Below are 18,519 nucleotides of genomic sequence, written 5' to 3'. Positions count from 1 at the left end.
ACTGCTCCTAGACAGACAATTACATATTAATTGTTTCCACAGAAGACAATAGCTAACTTCATATTGTAAAGATATATATATTTTCATTACCAATTAAATGAAAGTCTGAGTGCAAAGTAGAATATATGTAAAGTTGTCCATAGAAATGTTGGCAGATTAAAACATTTTCCAAAGTATGGTGAAAAATAAAAATACTACATGCTAGGCTATTTTTCTTGTACATGACTTAAAGATTGAGGTTGCATGCTTGAATTGAAGCCACCAATTGATTTTTCATCCACTTGCTTTGCTAAATGAATTTATTTGGTCTTACGCTGGACTCCATCCTTGCATACAGTCCATAACTTACAATTCTACAATTCTTTTTATTTAATAAAAAAAAAAAAAAAGAAGAAATCCTAAACTGTAGATTATATGGCAATTTGTTTCATACATCAGTACTAGAGATGAGCGAACACTAAAATGTTCGAGGTTCGAAATTCGATTCGAACAGCCGCTCACTGTTCGTGTGTTCGAACGGGTTTCGAACCCCATTATAGTCTATGGGGAACAGATACTCGTTAAGGGGGAAACCCAAATCCGTGTCTGGAGGGTCACCAAGTCCACTATGACACCCCAGGAAATGATGCCAACACCTCTGGAATGACACTGGGACAGCAGGGGAAGCATGTCTGGGGGCATCTAACACACCAAAGACCCTCTATTACCCCAACATCACAGCCTAACAACTACACACTTTACACACTCAATACCACCTCTCTGACAGTAGGAAAACACCTTGAAACATGTGTATTTGGCACTTGCAGTGAGGAGAGCTTGTCACCAGCAGTGAATTTGGCCCTTGTAGTAAGTTGAGGTTGGCACCAACATTTGTTTTGAAAATCAGGGTGGATTGAGCCTCTAACCAGCAGAGTTTGGGCAAATTCATGGTGGAGGGAGCCTCTAAACACCCCAGTTTGGGCAAATTCATGGTGGAGGGAGCCTCTAAAAACCCCAGTTTGGACCAATTCATGGTGGAGGGAGCCTCTAACCAGCCCAGTTTGGGCAAATTCATGGTGGAGGGAGCCTCTAACCAGCCCAGTTTGGACCAATTAATGGTGGAGGGAGCCTCTAACCAGCCCAGTTTGGACCAATTAATGGTGGAGGGAGCCTCTAACCAGCCCAGTTTGGACCAATTAATGGTGGAGGAAGCCTCTAACCAGCCCAGTTTGGACCAATTAATGGTGGAGGGAGCCTCTAACCACCCCAGTTTGGACCAATTCATGGTGGAGGGAGCCTCTAACCACCCCAGTTTGGACCAATTCATGGTGGAGGGAGCCTCTAAACAGCCAAGTTTGGACCAATTCATGGTGGAGGGAGCCTCTAAAAACCCCAGTTTGGACCAATTCATGGTGGAGGGAGCCTCTAACCAGCCCAGTTTGGGCAAATTCATGGTGGAGGGAGCCTCTAAACAGCCCAGTTTGGGCAAATTCATGGTGGAGGGAGCCTCTAACCAGCCCAGTTTGGACCAATTAATGGTGGAGGGAGCCGCTAAACAGCCCAGTTTGGGCAAATTCATGGTGGAGGGAGCCTCTAAACAGCCCAGTTTGGACCAATTCATGGTGGAGGGAGCCTCTAAAAAACCCAGTTTGGATCAATTCATAGTGGAGGGAGCCTCTAAACAGCCCAGTTTGGGCAAATTCATGGTGGAGGGAGCCTCTAACCAGCCCAGTTTGGACCAATTAATGGTGGAGGGAGCCTCTAACCAGCCCAGTTTGGACCAATTAATGGTGGAGGGAGCCTCTAACCAGCCCAGTTTGGACCAATTAATGGTGGAGGGAGCCTCTAACCACCCCAGTTTGGACCAATTCATGGTGGAGGGAGCCTCTAAACAGCCAAGTTTGGACCAATTCATGGTGGAGGGAGCCTCTAAAAACCCCAGTTTGGACCAATTCATGGTGGAGGGAGCCTCTAACCAGCCCAGTTTGGGCAAATTCATGGTGGAGGGAGCCTCTAAACAGCCCAGTTTGGGCAAATTCATGGTGGAGGGAGCCTCTAACCAGCCCAGTTTGGACCAATTAATGGTGGAGGGAGCCGCTAAACAGCCCAGTTTGGGCAAATTCATGGTGGAGGGAGCCTCTAAACAGCCCAGTTTGGACCAATTCATGGTGGAGGGAGCCTCTAAAAAACCCAGTTTGGACCAATTCATGGTGGAGGGAGCCTCTAAACAGCCCAGTTTGGGCAAATTCATGGTGGAGGGAGCCTCTAACCAGCCCAGTTTGGACCAATTAATGGTGGAGGGAGCCTCTAACCAGCCCAGTTTGGACCAATTAATGGTGGAGGGAGCCTCTAACCAGCCCAGTTTGGACCAATTAATGGTGGAGGGAGCCTCTAACCAGCCCAGTTTGGACCAATTAATGGTGGAGGGAGCCTCTAACCACCCCAGTTTGGACCAATTCATGGTGGAGGGAGCCTCTAAACAGCCAAGTTTGGACCAATTCATGGTGGAGGGAGCCTCTAAAAACCCCAGTTTGGACCAATTCATGGTGGAGGGAGCCTCTAAACAGCCCAGTTTGGGCAAATTCATGGTGGAGGGAGCCTCTAACCAGCCCAGTTTGGACCAATTAATGGTGGAGGGAGCCGCTAAACAGCCCAGTTTGGGCAAATTCATGGTGGAGGGAGCCTCTAAACAGCCCAGTTTGGACCAATTCATGGTGGAGGGAGCCTCTAAAAAACCCAGTTTGGACCAATTCATGGTGGAGGGAGCCTCTAAACAGCCCAGTTTGGGCAAATTCATGGTGGAGGGAGCCTCTAAACAGCCCAGTTTGGGCAAATTCATGGTGGAGGGAGCCTCTAACCAGCCCAGTTTGGACCAATTAATGGTGGAGGGAGCCTCTAAACAGCCAAGTTTTGGGAAATTCATGGTGGAGGGAGCCTCTAACCAGCCCAGTTTGGACCAATTCATGGTGGAGGGAGCCTCTAAACAGCCCAGTTTGGGCAAATTCATGGTGGAGGGAGCCTCTAAAAAACCCAGTTTGGACCAATTCATGGTGGAGGGAGCCTCTAACCAGCCCAGTTTGGACCAATTAATGGTGGAGGGAGCCTCTAAACAGCCAAGTTTGGACCAATTCATGGTGGAGGGAGCCTCTAAAAACCCCAGTTTGGACCAATTCATGGTGGAGGGAGCCTCTAACCAGCCCAGTTTGGGCAAATTCATGGTGGAGGGAGCCTCTAAACAGCCCAGTTTGGGCAAATTCATGGTGGAGGGAGCCTCTAACCAGCCCAGTTTGGACCAATTAATGGTGGAGGGAGCCGCTAAACAGCCCAGTTTGGACCAATTCATGGTGGAGGGAGCCTCTAAAAACCCCAGTTTGGACCAATTCATGGTGGAGGGAGCCTCTAAAAAACCCAGTTTGGACCAATTCATGGTGGAGGGAGCCTCTAACCAGCCCAGTTTGGACCAATTAATGGTGGAGGGAGCCTCTAAACAGCCAAGTTTGGACCAATTCATGGTGGAGGGAGCCTCTAAAAACCCCAGTTTGGACCAATTCATGGTGGAGGGAGCCTCTAACCAGCCCAGTTTGGGCAAATTCATGGTGGAGGGAGCCTCTAAACAGCCCAGTTTGGGCAAATTCATGGTGGAGGGAGCCTCTAACCAGCCCAGTTTGGACCAATTAATGGTGGAGGGAGCCGCTAAACAGCCCAGTTTGGGCAAATTCATGGTGGAGGGAGCCTCTAAACAGCCCAGTTTGGACCAATTCATGGTGGAGGGAGCCTCTAAAAAACCCAGTTTGGACCAATTCATGGTGGAGGGAGCCTCTAAACAGCCCAGTTTGGGCAAATTCATGGTGGAGGGAGCCTCTAACCAGCAGAGTTGTGGGAAAGCAGGGTGGAGGGAGCCTCTAACCAGCAGAGTTGGTGGAAATCAGGGTGGAGGGAGCCTCTAACCAGCAGAGTTGGGGGAAATCATGTTGGAGGGAGCCTAGTATTAGCAGAATTGTGCAACGCTTATGGTGGATGAGTATGAGGATGCGGAGGAATTGGAGAGGTTGAGTACAGACATGGAGTTTCATGTTGGGGTGCTTTACACAGGTGGGCACAAAAATGAAGGCTCTATCCAGTGGTGGTTCATTTTTATCAAAGTGAGCCGGTCGGCACTCTCAGCTGACAGACGGGTGCGCTTGTCAGTGATGATGCCACCGGCTGCACTGAACACCCTCTCAGATAGGACGCTGGCGGCAGGACAGGACAGCACCTCCAAGGCATATAGGGCAAGTTCAAGCCACAGGTCCAACTTCGACACCCAATACGTGTAGGGCGCAGAGGGGTCGGAGAGGACAGGGCTGTGGTCGGAAAGGTATTCCCGCAACATGCGCCTATACTTCTCACGCCTGGTGACACTAGGACCCTCCGTGGCGGCACTTTGGCGAGGGGGTGCCATCAAGGTGTCCCAGACCTTAGACAGTGTGCCCCTCGTTTGTGTGGACCGGTGAGAACTTGGTTGCCTACTGGAGGAACTGCCCTCCCTGCCGCCAACGTCACATGCTGGAAACATCTCCATCATATTCTGCACCAATTGCCTGTGGCAAGCATTGATGCGATTGGCCCTCCCCTCTACCGGAATAAAAGACGAGATGTTGTTTTTATACCGGGGGTCAAGGATAGCAAAGATCCAGTACTGGTTGTCCTCCATGATTTTGACAATACGCTTGTCGGTTGTAAAGCACCCCAACATGAACTCAGCCATGTCTGCCACAGTGTTAGTTGGCATGACTCCTCTGGCCCCACCGGAAAGTTCAATCTCCATTTCCTCCTCATCCTCCATGTCTACCCATCCGCGCTGCAACAATGGGACGATTCGAAGTTGCCCGGAAGCCTCCTGTATCACCATCACATCATCGGACAACTCTTCTTCCTCCTCCTCCTCCTCCTCCTCCTCCATTAAACGCAGTGAAGCGGACAGATGTGTGGACCTACTCTCCAGCTGTGACGGATCGGATGCTATCCCTAACTCCTCTGTGTGATCTGAGTTATCCCTGATGTCAATCAGGGATTCTCTCAGAACACACAAGAGCGGGATTGTAAGGCTCACCATCGCATCCTCAGAGCTCACCCTCCTTGTGGACTCCTCAAAGACCCGTAGGATGTCACAAAGGTCTCTCATCCATGGCCACTCATGGATGTGAAACTGAGGCAGCTGACTTTGTGGCACCCTAGGGTTTTGTAGCTGGTATTCCATCAAAGGTCTCTGCTGCTCAACCACTCTATTCAACATCTGAAACGTTGAGTTCCAGCGTGTGGGGACGTCGCACAAAAGCCGGTGTTGTGGCACATGCAGGCGTTGCTGGAGAGATTTTAAGCTAGCAGCGGCTACTGTCGACTTGCAAAAGTGGGCGCACATGCGCCGCACTTTCACCAGTAGCTCTGGAACATTGGGGTAGCTCTTTAGGAAACGTTGCACCACTAGGTTGAAGACGTGGGCCAGGCATGGAACATGTTGGAGTCCGGCAAGCTCCAGAGCTGCTACCAGGTTCCGGCCGTTATCACAAACGACCATGCCTGGGCCCAGGTGCAGCGGCTCAAACCATATTGCCGTCTCATCGAGGAGGGCATCCCTCACCTCGGAGGCAGTGTGCTGTCTGTCCCCCAAGCTGATCAGCTTCAGCACAGCCTGCTGACGTCTACCAACGCCAGTGCTGCAACGTTTCCAACTCGTAGCTGGGGTCAATCTAACAGCGGAGGAGGAGGCGGTGGCGGAGGAGGAGGCGGTGGCGGAGGAGGAGGCGGTAGAGGAGGAGGAGGAGGGGGGTGTTCTTCTCGTGTCCCTGCCAGGAATGTTAGGCGGGGAGACGAGGTACACCGGGCCAGTTTGGGAAGCAGTCCCAGCCTCAACTACATTCACCCAGTGTGCCGTCAGTGAAATGTAGCGTCCCTGTCCGCATGCACTTGTCCACGCGTCGGTGGTCAAGTGGACCTTTGTGCAAAGCGCGGAACTAAGGGCCCGCCTGATGTTGAGTGACACGTGCTGGTGCAAGGCGGGGACGGCACACCGGGAGAAGTAGTGACGGCTAGGGACGGCATAGCGAGGTGCCGCAGTTGCCATCAGGTCCAGGAAGGCGGGAGTTTCAACAAGCCGGAACGCCAACATCTCCTGGGCCAGCAGTTTAGCGATGTTGGCGTTCAAGGCTTGCGCGTGTGGGTGGTTAGCAGTGTATTTCTGCCGCCGCTCCAATGTCTGAGAGATGGTGGGTTGTTGTAAAGAAACGCCTGATGGTGCCTTTGATGGTGCAGGAGAAGGAGATAAGACAGGACCAGGGGAGGATGAGGTAGAAGTCAACAAAGTGGCGGAGGCAGATGAAGTGGTGTCCTGGCTCGTCCTCTGGAGTGCATCGCCAGCACAGTCAGCAGTGGCAGTGGCAGAGGCAGAGGCAGTGGCAGTGGCGTGAACGGCAGGCGGCCTTTGTCCTGCCGTTGCTGCCTGCCACTGATTCCAGTGCTTGGATTCCAAATGACGGCGCATTGAAGTGGTGGACAGGTTGCTCTTCTCAGAGCCCCTAATCAATTTCGAGAGGCAAATTGTGCAGACAACACTATATCTGTCCTCGGCGCATTCCTTGAAAAAACTCCACACCTTCGAGAAACGTGCCCTCGAGGTGGGAGTTTTTCGGGGCTGGGTACGAACTGGAACATCTTGGGAGATTCCGGGTGTGGCCTGGCTTCGCCTAAGCTGCTGACCTCTGCCTCTGCCTCTAGCTACCCTTTTTGGTGCTGCACCTGCCTCAACATCCACACTACTTTCCCCGCTTGACATCCCCCCTGTCCAGGTCGGGTCAGTGTCCTCATCATCCACCACTTCCTCTTCCAACTCCTGTCTCATCTCCTCCTCCCGCACAATGCGCCGGTCAACTGGATGCCCTGACGGCAACTGCGTCACATCATCGTCGATGAGGGTGGGTTGCTGGTCATCCACCACCAAATCGAACGGAGATGGAGGAGACTCTAGTGTTTGAGCATCTGGACACAGATGCTCCTCTGTTAGGTTCGTGGAATCGTGACGTGGAGAGGCAGGTTGAGGGACAATGAAAGGAGCGGAGAACAGCTCTGGGGAGCAGGGACAGTTTGGGTTATTGTTCTGTAAAGCTTCGGAATTTTGGGAGGAAGGAAGACAAGACTGTTGGGTAATAGGAGGAGAGGAGGCAGAGTCTGACTGGCTGCTGGACAATGTGCTGTAAGCGTTCTCTGACAGCCATTGCAAGACCTGTTCCTGGTTCTCGGGCCTACTAAGGTTTGTACCCTGCAGTTTAGTTAATGTGGCAAGCAACCCTGGCACTGTGGAGTGGCGCAATGCTTGCTGCCCCACAGGAGTAGGCACGGGACGCCCTGTGGCTTCACTGCTACCTTGCTCCCCAGAACCATTCCCCCGACCTCGCCCACGGCCTCGTCCACGTCCCTTTCCGGGAGCCTTGCGCATTTTGAATTCCTAGTTAGAAATTGGCACTGTATACCAGTAGTAAAAATTGTGGGTGCACGTAACCCCAATATATTCTTTGAATTCCCAGTCAGACACTGGCACTATATGGCAGTAGCAAGAAATGAGGGTATTTGTATTCCCAATATATTCTTTGAATTCCCAGTCAGACAATGGCACTGTATACCAGTAGTAAAAATTGTGGGTGCACGTAACCCCAATATATTCTTTGAATTACCAGTCAGAAACTGGCACTATATGGCAGTAGCAAGAAATGAGGGTATTTGTATTCCCAATATATTCTTTGAATTCCCAGTCAGACACTGGCACTATATGGCAGTAGCAAGAAATGAGGGTATTTGTATTCCCAATATATTCTTTGAATTCCCAGTCAGACAATGGCACTGTATACCAGTAGTAAAAATTGTGGGTGCACGTAACCCCAATATATTCTTTGAATTACCAGTCAGAAACTGGCACTATATGGCAGTAGCAAGAAATGAGGGTATTTATAACCCCAATATATTCTTTGAATTCCCAGTCAGACAATGGCACTGTATACCAGTAGTAAAAATTGTGCGTGCACGTAACCCCAATATATTCTTTGAATTCCCAGTCAGACACTGGCACTATATGGCAGTAGCAAGAAATGAGGGTATTTGTATTCCCAATATACTCTTTGAATTCCCAGTCAGACAATGGCACTGTATACCAGTAGTAAAAATTGTGGGTGCACGTAACCCCAATATATTCTTTGAATTACCAGTCAGAAACTGGCACTATATGGCAGTAGCAAGAAATGAGGGTATTTGTATTCCCAATATATTCTTTGAATTCCCAGTCAGACAATGGCACTGTATACCAGTAGTAAAAATTGTGGGTGCACGTAACCCCAATATATTCTTTGAATTACCAGTCAGAAACTGGCACTATATGGCAGTAGCAAGAAATGAGGGTATTTATAACCCCAATATATTCTTTGAATTCCCAGTCAGACAATGGCACTGTATACCAGTAGTAAAAATTGTGGGTGCACGTAACCCCAATATATTCTTTGAATTCCCAGTCAGACACTGGCACTATATGGCAGTAGCAAGAAATGAGGGTATTTGTATTCCCAATATATTCTTTGAATTCCCAGTCAGACAATGGCACTGTATACCAGTAGTAAAAATTGTGGGTGCACGTAACCCCAATATATTCTTTGAATTCCCAGTCACACTGGCACTATATGGCAGTAGCAAGAAATGAGGGTATTTGTATTCCCAATATACTCTTTGAATTCCCAGTCAGACAATGGCACTGTATACCAATAGTAAAAATTGTGGGTGCACGTAACCACAATATATTCTTTGAATTACCAGTCAGAAACTGGCACTATATGGCAGTAGCAAGAAATGAGGGTATTTATAACCCCAATATATTCTTTGAATTCCCAGTCAGACAATGGCACTGTATACCAGTAGTAAAAATTGTGGGTGCACGTAACCCCAATATATTCTTTGAATTACCAGTCAGAAACTGGCACTATATGGCAGTAGCAAGAAATGAGGGTATTTGTATTCCCAATATATTCTTTGAATTCCCAGTCAGACACTGGCACTATATGGCAGTAGCAAGAAATGAGGGTATTTGTATTCCCAATATATTCTTTGAATTCCCAGTCAGACAATGGCACTGTATACCAGTAGTAAAAATTGTGGGTGCACGTAACCCCAATATATTCTTTGAATTCCCAGTCAGACACTGGCACTATATGGCAGTAGCAAGAAATGAGGGTATTTATAACCCCAATATATTCTTTGAATTCCCAGTCAGACAATGGCACTGTATACCAGTAGTAAAAATTGTGGGTGCACGTAACCCCAATATATTCTTTGAATTACCAGTCAGACACTGGCACTATATGGCAGTAGCAAGAAATGAGGGTATTTGTATTCCCAATATATTCTTTGAATTCCCAGTCAGACAATGGCACTGTATACCAGTAGTAAAAATTGTGGGTGCACGTAACCCCAATATATTCTTTGAATTCCCAGTCAGACACTGGCACTATATGGCAGTAGCAAGAAATGAGGGTATTTGTATTCCCAATATACTCTTTGAATTCCCAGTCAGACAATGGCACTGTATACCAGTAGTAAAAATTGTGGGTGCACGTAACCACAATATATTCTTTGAATTACCAGTCAGAAACTGGCACTATATGGCAGTAGCAAGAAATGAGGGTATTTATAACCCCAATATATTCTTTGAATTCCCAGTCAGACAATGGCACTGTATACCAGTAGTAAAAATTGTGGGTGCACGTAACCCCAATATATTCTTTGAATTCCCAGTCAGACACTGGCACTATATGGCAGTAGCAAGAAATGAGGGTATTTGTATTCCCAATATATTCTTTGAATTCCCAGTCAGACAATGGCACTGTATACCAGTAGTAAAAATTGTGGGTGCACGTAACCCCAATATATTCTTTGAATTCCCAGTCAGACACTGGCACTATATGGCAGTAGCAAGAAATGAGGGTATTTATAACCCCAATATATTCTTTGAATTCCCAGTCAGACAATGGCACTGTATACCAGTAGTAAAAATTGTGGGTGCACGTAACCCCAATATATTCTTTGAATTACCAGTCAGACACTGGCACTATATGGCAGTAGCAAGAAATGAGGGTATTTGTATTCCCAATATATTCTTTGAATTCCCAGTCAGACAATGGCACTGTATACCAGTAGTAAAAATTGTGGGTGCACGTAACCCCAATATATTCTTTGAATTCCCAGTCAGACACTGGCACTATATGGCAGTAGCAAGAAATGAGGGTATTTGTATTCCCAATATACTCTTTGAATTCCCAGTCAGACAATGGCACTGTATACCAGTAGTAAAAATTGTGGGTGCACGTAACCCCAATATATTCTTTGAATTACCAGTCAGAAACTGGCACTATATGGCAGTAGCAAGAAATGAGGGTATTTGTATTCCCAATATATTCTTTGAATTCCCAGTCAGACACTGGCACTATATGGCAGTAGCAAGAAATGAGGGTATTTGTATTCCCAATATATTCTTTGAATTCCCAGTCAGACAATGGCACTGTATACCAGTAGTAAAAATTGTGGGTGCACGTAACCCCAATATATTCTTTGAATTACCAGTCAGAAACTGGCACTATATGGCAGTAGCAAGAAATGAGGGTATTTATAACCCCAATATATTCTTTGAATTCCCAGTCAGACAATGGCACTGTATACCAGTAGTAAAAATTGTGGGTGCACGTAACCCCAATATATTCTTTGAATTCCCAGTCAGACACTGGCACTATATGGCAGTAGCAAGAAATGAGGGTATTTGTATTCCCAATATATTCTTTGAATTCCCAGTCAGACAATGGCACTGTATACCAGTAGTAAAAATTGTGGGTGCACGTAACCCCAATATATTCTTTGAATTCCCAGTCAGACACTGGCACTATATGGCAGTAGCAAGAAATGAGGGTATTTATAACCCCAATATATTCTTTGAATTCCCAGTCAGACAATGGCACTGTATACCAGTAGTAAAAATTGTGGGTGCACGTAACCCCAATATATTCTTTGAATTACCAGTCAGACACTGGCACTATATGGCAGTAGCAAGAAATGAGGGTATTTGTATTCCCAATATATTCTTTGAATTCCCAGTCAGACAATGGCACTGTATACCAGTAGTAAAAATTGTGGGTGTATATAGCCCCAATTCTATTGCTAGGGGACTTGCAGGGTATTTCTGGGGTGAAGGTGGGGGGGCACACCGTTGGAACGGGTATCGGGGTATATATCGGGTATACGGGAATACACTGACAGTGTATTCCATTCAGGATCCTGGGAAAGCTGGGTTGCGGCGATTGAGCCCGTCAGTGCCACGTTACACTGACAAGCTTCTCCCTGGAATTTAGCTCTTACAAGAGCTGTTGGTTGTCTTCTCCTTCCTATCCTAGCCTGTCCCTGCCTACCCAGAATCTAAGCCCTAGCTAGCTGGACGGAAACCTCCGTCCTCGGTGAATTGCAAGCTCAGAATGACGCGAACCTGGGCGTCGCTGTTCTTTTAAATTAGAGGTCACATGTTTTCGGCAGCCAATGGGTTTTGCCTACTTTTCTCAACGTCACCGGTGTCGTAGTTCCTGTCCCACCTACCCTGCGCTGTTATTGGAGCAAAAAAGGCGCCAGGGAAGGTGGGAGGGGAATCGAGTAATGGCGCACTTTACCACGCGGTGTTCGATTCGATTCGAACATGCCGAACAGCCTAATATCCGATCGAACATGAGTTCGATAGAACACTGTTCGCTCATCTCTAATCAGTACCATTGGATTGTGAAAACATTAATGTGGTTTCCCAATTTTTTCAAAAACTTGGAAAAGAGGGCTAAATGTAATACAATAGTAAAAAAAAAAGCAAGGGACCTTTTATATCCCTGTTGTTTTCAGAACAGCCAATCCAGCTGAAATTGTGATGTACTTTGTGGGGAAGGTAGTTAGGTAGCAGTAGTGGTGTGGATCCAGACAGGGACACGAAATATAGAGGAAAATAAATAAACCTTGACTTCAGGCACAAAATGAGCAAAGTAAAATACAGCATTTACTTCAGGCGAAAGAAAAATAAATAAAATCCTGCTCATCTGAGCAACTAACTAAACAGAAGTAACAAACTAACTATGCGTGTGGCTTACTAACAGCCACCCTAACAAACCAATATTCACAATACAGTCTCACCGGACTCAACGTAACAAGACAGACCCAGAAGCCTCCTTTCACTCCCTGGATCTGCCCTAAAGTGAAGACTCTACAGCCTTTTATGGGCCAGTAATGAGCCTATGATTCACACCTGGGATGAAACCTATTGCAGACCCGCCCAGGACCACACTTAGTTCAGAAACCTGGGACTGATATAGCGGGACTCCAGCACCTTACCTGTCACCTTCTCACAACTCATATACCCACATTACCTCAAAAACACCTCAAGCTATATACTGCTGAGGCCAGTGCTAAGTTTTATCATCACTGCAGCCATATTAACAAAGACTGGCAATAGGATGAGCACTAGTGCTGGACATAAAAGGCTAGTATTGTTATTCTATTATTCTAGGACATTCTTTCACTTTCCCAACTGTTTAAACTCAGAGGAAATCCCCTTAAGGCTAAGGCCTCACATAGCGAGACGCAGCCAAAAAGCGCTATGGAAACGCAATGCGTTTTTTCTGCTGATTTTTCCTCTGTAGACTTTCTGCCCTTATTATATCTATATAGAAAATACCAGCATCACTGTAGGTATAATTGACATGCTGCGATTTCCAAAAACATGACAGTTTTATAAATCACAGCATTTCCATTGTGGATATTTTTCAGCAATGTGTGGATGGGTGTTATGGTTTGCTGGGTTTATTAAAAAAAAAATAAAAAATGAAACCCTAAGGAGCCCACTAGGCTCTGGACCACAGAACCGCCCTGGTGTGAACAGGGTCTGACAGTTTGACGCCACTGCCAGCTCTCTACACACCCTAGTTCATTCTGATAAATCACAGTGGCCTGTGTAGGTCAGAGCAGCCGCACAAGGACTCAGTCTAGACAGCACTCCTGTGCTAGACTGCCCACAATTAACTAGTGTGCACGCAGTGGCTTCCTGAGGCACACCAAGCAGCTACCAACTTAAAGTTTTTAGAAATAGAGTTCTACCTAAACTACAATTCTGCCTAACAAAATTTCTAACTAGCTAGCTAGCCTAAGCACACACAGTGCATTTGTGAGTTGACATTAGGGCATCGGGCTGAGGAACCTCCCTCCTTATAAAGGGAAAGGGCGGTCCACTTTCAGCCAGACCAGCTGCCCAAGGCGGAGGTGATTGGTCGATACGACTGTCAGTCACTGCCTGACCACAACCTCCGGCTGCAAGAGGGTTTAACCCTTGCTAAACCTGACTGCCGGCACAAGGAGGGAGTGACAGGCGGCAATACGCTACCGCAGAGAGACGGGCTGCGACCCGACCCCTCGGCCCCAGTTGCCGCACAGTCCTAACAATGGGATTAGCCAGAATCACATCCACTTTGCAGGTAATGTAAAATACTGTGATTTTTGCTTTAGCCAAATCATGATTAACGTTGGGGCCCTCGGCTTTAGGAAAATAAGATAATGAGGGAAATTTATCAATCCTTCTATGCCAGTGTTTGCTGGTGGAGAGGGATGATTTTGTGGGAACTTTTTTTCTTAAAGCCCATGCAAATGTTGGTAAAGTGGGACAAGGATGGGGGTAGGGAATGGGATACTTCAACTCAACATATTCATACTGGTTTTCTTGCTTTAGTTATAATGAAATTCTATGCCATTTCCTAACTGGTGTAGATTTTCATTGTGGTGCTGGGATGTGAAACTTTTCATAAGTGAGTTTTTCCCTACAATATGCCAGTCTTAATTCTGCCTCACTACTTTGATCACATGCTTATTTTAATGACCAGTACATGATATGAACAGCTATAATACTAGTAAATATATCACCTTAGGCAGATATTGCCTTTACAGGCCACCTTGAGTTGTGTACAGTTTCGCAGACTATGAATGCTCTACTAGGAATTTTGGCAAAGGTGACTTCTCCCTAAGGAAACATAAGGAAAATGTTAGTTCTCGTACCGTGTTAGCCAGTGGGTAGGAAATATTAAAAAAACAAAAAACTTGATAGTCTTCAGTAGTTGATACCTTTTTAATGGCTAACTAATAATGATGACAGATTACAACGTTTCAGAACTCTCGGCTCCTTTCTCAAGTAAATTTAAAAACCATTTCTGAAGGATGCATATTTATGTACAAAAGGACACATAGGGATAGAATTCTAAGAGGAAGGGGGAAGAGGGTTATTAGTAATTGGTAGAAACAATGTAAGAACAATGTAAACAATTCCAGGTTCTTATCAGTTTTCAGGGTCTCAGGTCAGTGATTTCTGTAAGATGCAATAAAACCACGTGACGTAACCCCTTCTTCAGCTCTTTCTTTGATTTAAAATTCCCTCTTAAAACTAAAATTTTCATGTGATCTGTGATATTATGATCCTCATTGCAGAAATGTTTTGATACGGGAAGGTCCATTCTTCGTTCTCTAATTGTATGGCAATGTGAATTCCTACGCATTCTAAGCTGCTGTCCGGTCTCTCCAACATACAGATTTTCAGTAGGACATCTAATGCACATTATTAAATACACTACATTAGGTGTGTTACAGGTGAAAGTACCTCGGATTTGATATTCCCTGTTAGAGTTTGGTATCTTTATCCTGTCAGTGGTCATTATGTGAAGGCATGTTTTGCACCTTTTCTTTTTTTTTTTTTTTTTTTTTTTATGTAGATTGTGAGCCCCCACATAGAGCTCACAATGTACATTTGGTGGGATTTGAACACCAGGACCCCAGCGCTGCAAGGCTGCAGAGCTAACCACTGAGCCACCGTATGGCCCCTATTTTGCACCTTTTCTGTCCGCATGGAAATGTTCCTGTGTTAGTTGGAGGTGACAGTGAGCTGCTAGAAACCATATTCCTGAGGTTTGGTGGCTATTTGTAGCACAGGAGTGGGGGGTCTGGAAATATGGATTTTAGACGGTTGTCTTTTTGTAGTAGTGGATGTAGTTTGCATGTGATTCCTCTCAGCGTCAACCAGGTGTGGGTTATATGTGACGACCAGGGGCACCCAATTGTTTTCCTGTTTGGTATTGTATTTTAATAAATCCGATCGTGGTATTCTGGTGGCCCTGGTGATTTGGTTATCAATTGTTCTTGGATAGTAACCCTGCCTCAAGAATGTGTTTTTGAGGCCTACAAGGTGTTCGTCTCTATCTGCAGGGTTTGAACATATGTGATGGTATCTGATGGCCTGGCTGTATACAATGGAGTTCTTTATGTGTTTAGGATGAAAGCTATCCCATCTTAGGTAGGTTGGTCGGTCAATCGGCTTCCGATACAGCGATGTCTCAATTTTGTTGTCCTGTATCTTGATGGCTGCATCCAGGAAGTTTATTTCATTGAAGGAGTAATTGAGCGTCAGGTTGATGGTGGGATGGAACTGGTTGAATTGTTCATGGAAAGTTTTCAGCTGTTGTTCAGACCCAGTCCAAATGATTAGGATATCGCACTGATGAGGGATACTAACCCCAAAACAGCTTTCTGGAGATAGGTCTCTCTTCATTTTGGAAGATATGTTTTGGTTTGGCTTTAATCACAATCAATGTCACTAGTATTTTTCGTAAACTAGGTGTTGATCCAAAACATATTGCCTTGTTGATGCAGATTGATTTGCATGAATGGATAAGTATTGTTTGTGTATATAGTTGTATTGAAAACTACAGTCAAATACACTTTCCAATACAGTTCTGACGGTTTATTCCCAAAGCATTCAAGCCAAATGCATGCCAATGGGAAAGTGTTTTGGCATATGTTTGAATATTGTCTTATATATTGAGAATTGGAAAGACAGAGCTGTAGAGCACATGTATTAAGACTGGACCATAGGACGATGTAAATTTTAGAGAGAGAGAGAGATAAATCAATTCAAAGTTCATGGAAGAAGAACAAAGTAAACCTATTCTGAACAAAATAACCACAATATATGTGAGAATGCATTGTATTAAAAGTACTCTACACAACAAAAGAAAAAAAGTCTAAGGATTCTTCAAAGTACAAATGTGTAGTCTTACATGGTGAAGTTTCACAAGTATTTTTACAAAGTGAAATTAAACAATTCAGGTCATCCAATGAATATCTGCCGCCACTAACGGGGGGGGGGGGGATGGCGTTACATGCTGCTGTCAGTGGGGGAGGGTTTGGAAGGGGTTAAATGCAGCTGCCAGTAAAAGAGGACTGGGAATTGGTTTAATGCTGTTGCCTGGGGGGAGAGGTGGGTATTATGTCTGCTGCTTGATGGTATTTGGTTGATGCTGCTTGGGGTAATATAAGCAGTGCAATGAAGTACTTGGTAATTCTGTATTTTGTACTGCACTATAGTAGGTTTGGCAATTTTGGGGAAGTATTTTATGCAGCACTGTGTTGTTTGGTACTTCTAAAGAGGTTTTTGTACAGTAGTATTTTATTTTGTGCTTCTGGAGAGGCATTTTGTGCTGCACTATGGTATTTAGTGCTTCTCCAGAGGTATTTTGTGCTGCGCTATGGTATTTGGTGCGTCTAGAGCATTATTTTGTGCTGTGCTATGGTTTTTGGTACTTCTGTGGAGGTATTTTGTAGTGTACTGTAGTATTTGGTGCTTCTCCAGAGGTATTTTATGCTGTGCTATGGTATTTGGTACTTCTGTAGAGGTATTTTGTGCTGTGCTATGGTATTTGGTGCTTCTGTAGAGGTATTTTATAGTGTACTATAGTATTTGGTGCTTCTAGAGCGGTATTTTGTAGTGTACTGTAGTATTTGGTACTTCTGTAGAGGTATTTTGTAGTTTACTATAGTATTTGGTACATCTGTAGAAGTATTTTGTATTGTACTGTAGTATTTGGTGCTTCTCCAGAGGTATTTTGTGCTGTGCTATGGTATTTGGTACTTCTGTAGAGGTATTTTGTAGTGTACTGTAGTATTTGGTGCTTCTAGAGCAGTATTTTGTGCTGTGCTATGGTATTTGGTGCTTCTAGAGCAGTATTTTATGCTGTGCTATGGTATTTGGTACTTCTGTAGAGGTATTTTATAGTGTACTATAGTATTTGGTGCTTCTAGAGCCATATTTTGTGCTGTGCTATGGTATTTGGTACTTCTAGAGTGGTATTTTATGCTGTGCTATGGTATTTGGTACTTCTGTAGAGGTATTTTGTAGTGTACTGTAGAAATTTGGTGCTTCTCTAGAGGTATTTTGTCCCGCACAAAAAGGGCACAAAAAGTACAGTGCCAAAAGCTATAAGTCCATGAAATAGGACAATATGACCATAAGTTAGTAGGTTGGTAGAAATGGCTCCCTGTTTATGAATATCTGAGACTCTATAAGACTCGCAATAAATGTACCAAATGATAAATGTTGCTTGTTTCCGTTCAGAAAACAGTTCTTCTATGCCAAATGGAAATGAAGCATGATTAAACTAATGCCTACCTTAAAATGTTTCTATGTTTATTTAGCTCCAGCTAGCTAAATTGGTTAACCAAAGGAAATGTTTCAATTGGTAGCCCTTAGGAGAACATTTAAGTAACCCTGCGATAGTACACTGAGCTGAAAACCTGATGAAAGACATCTTGTGAAATTAATACCTCTGCGTGAAACATAAAATTTTTCTCTCTAAAGTGCAGCACAGAGAGAACGAACAAATGAAAAAGAAAATGGATTAATGCAAGCAGTATCAAATGTAGAAATAATTCAATGTATTTCTAGGTCCACATAGCTTATAGTCCCAGAAAGCATAGAAGGAGAGCAGAATATATCCTGTATTAAGAGTAGAATAAGATGTTTTCAATCAGCTGGGCTCAAAAGGTACTAATCGAATTAACATATATATTACATTTAGGCGCACAAAAAAATCTAAAACTGAATTTAACTTAAAAAGTTAATAGATAAGATCAGTTAAAAAAAATCAGACTCTAGAACATTCATAAAGCTTCAATCTACTTTAGATTACACAGCAGAAAACGCCACAATGACCTATGGTAATACTGTATGAAATTATAACCCAGAATTATTAAAACACAGCAAAAATGTACAACCTATGTACAATTAAATCAAAATATGTTATTAAGGACATAATCTAATGCTTGACCTAGAATGACCGAGAAAGCCAATAAATAGTTTGCAAGTCATCCAACAGAAATGATCAGTTCCATATTTTTAGCATCCATTATTAGAACAGGGACATGGCTTTTATACAAATACCATTGTGTTATAATCTAAATGGGTATATAAATCGTTACTCATTCATTTCTGATTATTTCTTTATGGTGATCAGAGGTCTGTATCACTTTTACTAAACTATACCTGTGAAGTTTATAATCATGTAATGTATAAAATACATTTTTATCCTTAAAGGGGCTCTATCCCTGGGAAAAGTCATTTTTATCTAAACACATGCTTGC

The sequence above is a fragment of the Leptodactylus fuscus genome, chromosome 3, assembly GCF_031893055.1.
Source record: "Leptodactylus fuscus isolate aLepFus1 chromosome 3, aLepFus1.hap2, whole genome shotgun sequence".
NCBI lineage: Eukaryota > Metazoa > Chordata > Amphibia > Anura > Leptodactylidae > Leptodactylus > Leptodactylus fuscus.
The sequence above is the reverse complement of the archived record's forward strand: the minus strand, read 5'-3'. Positions refer to the sequence as shown.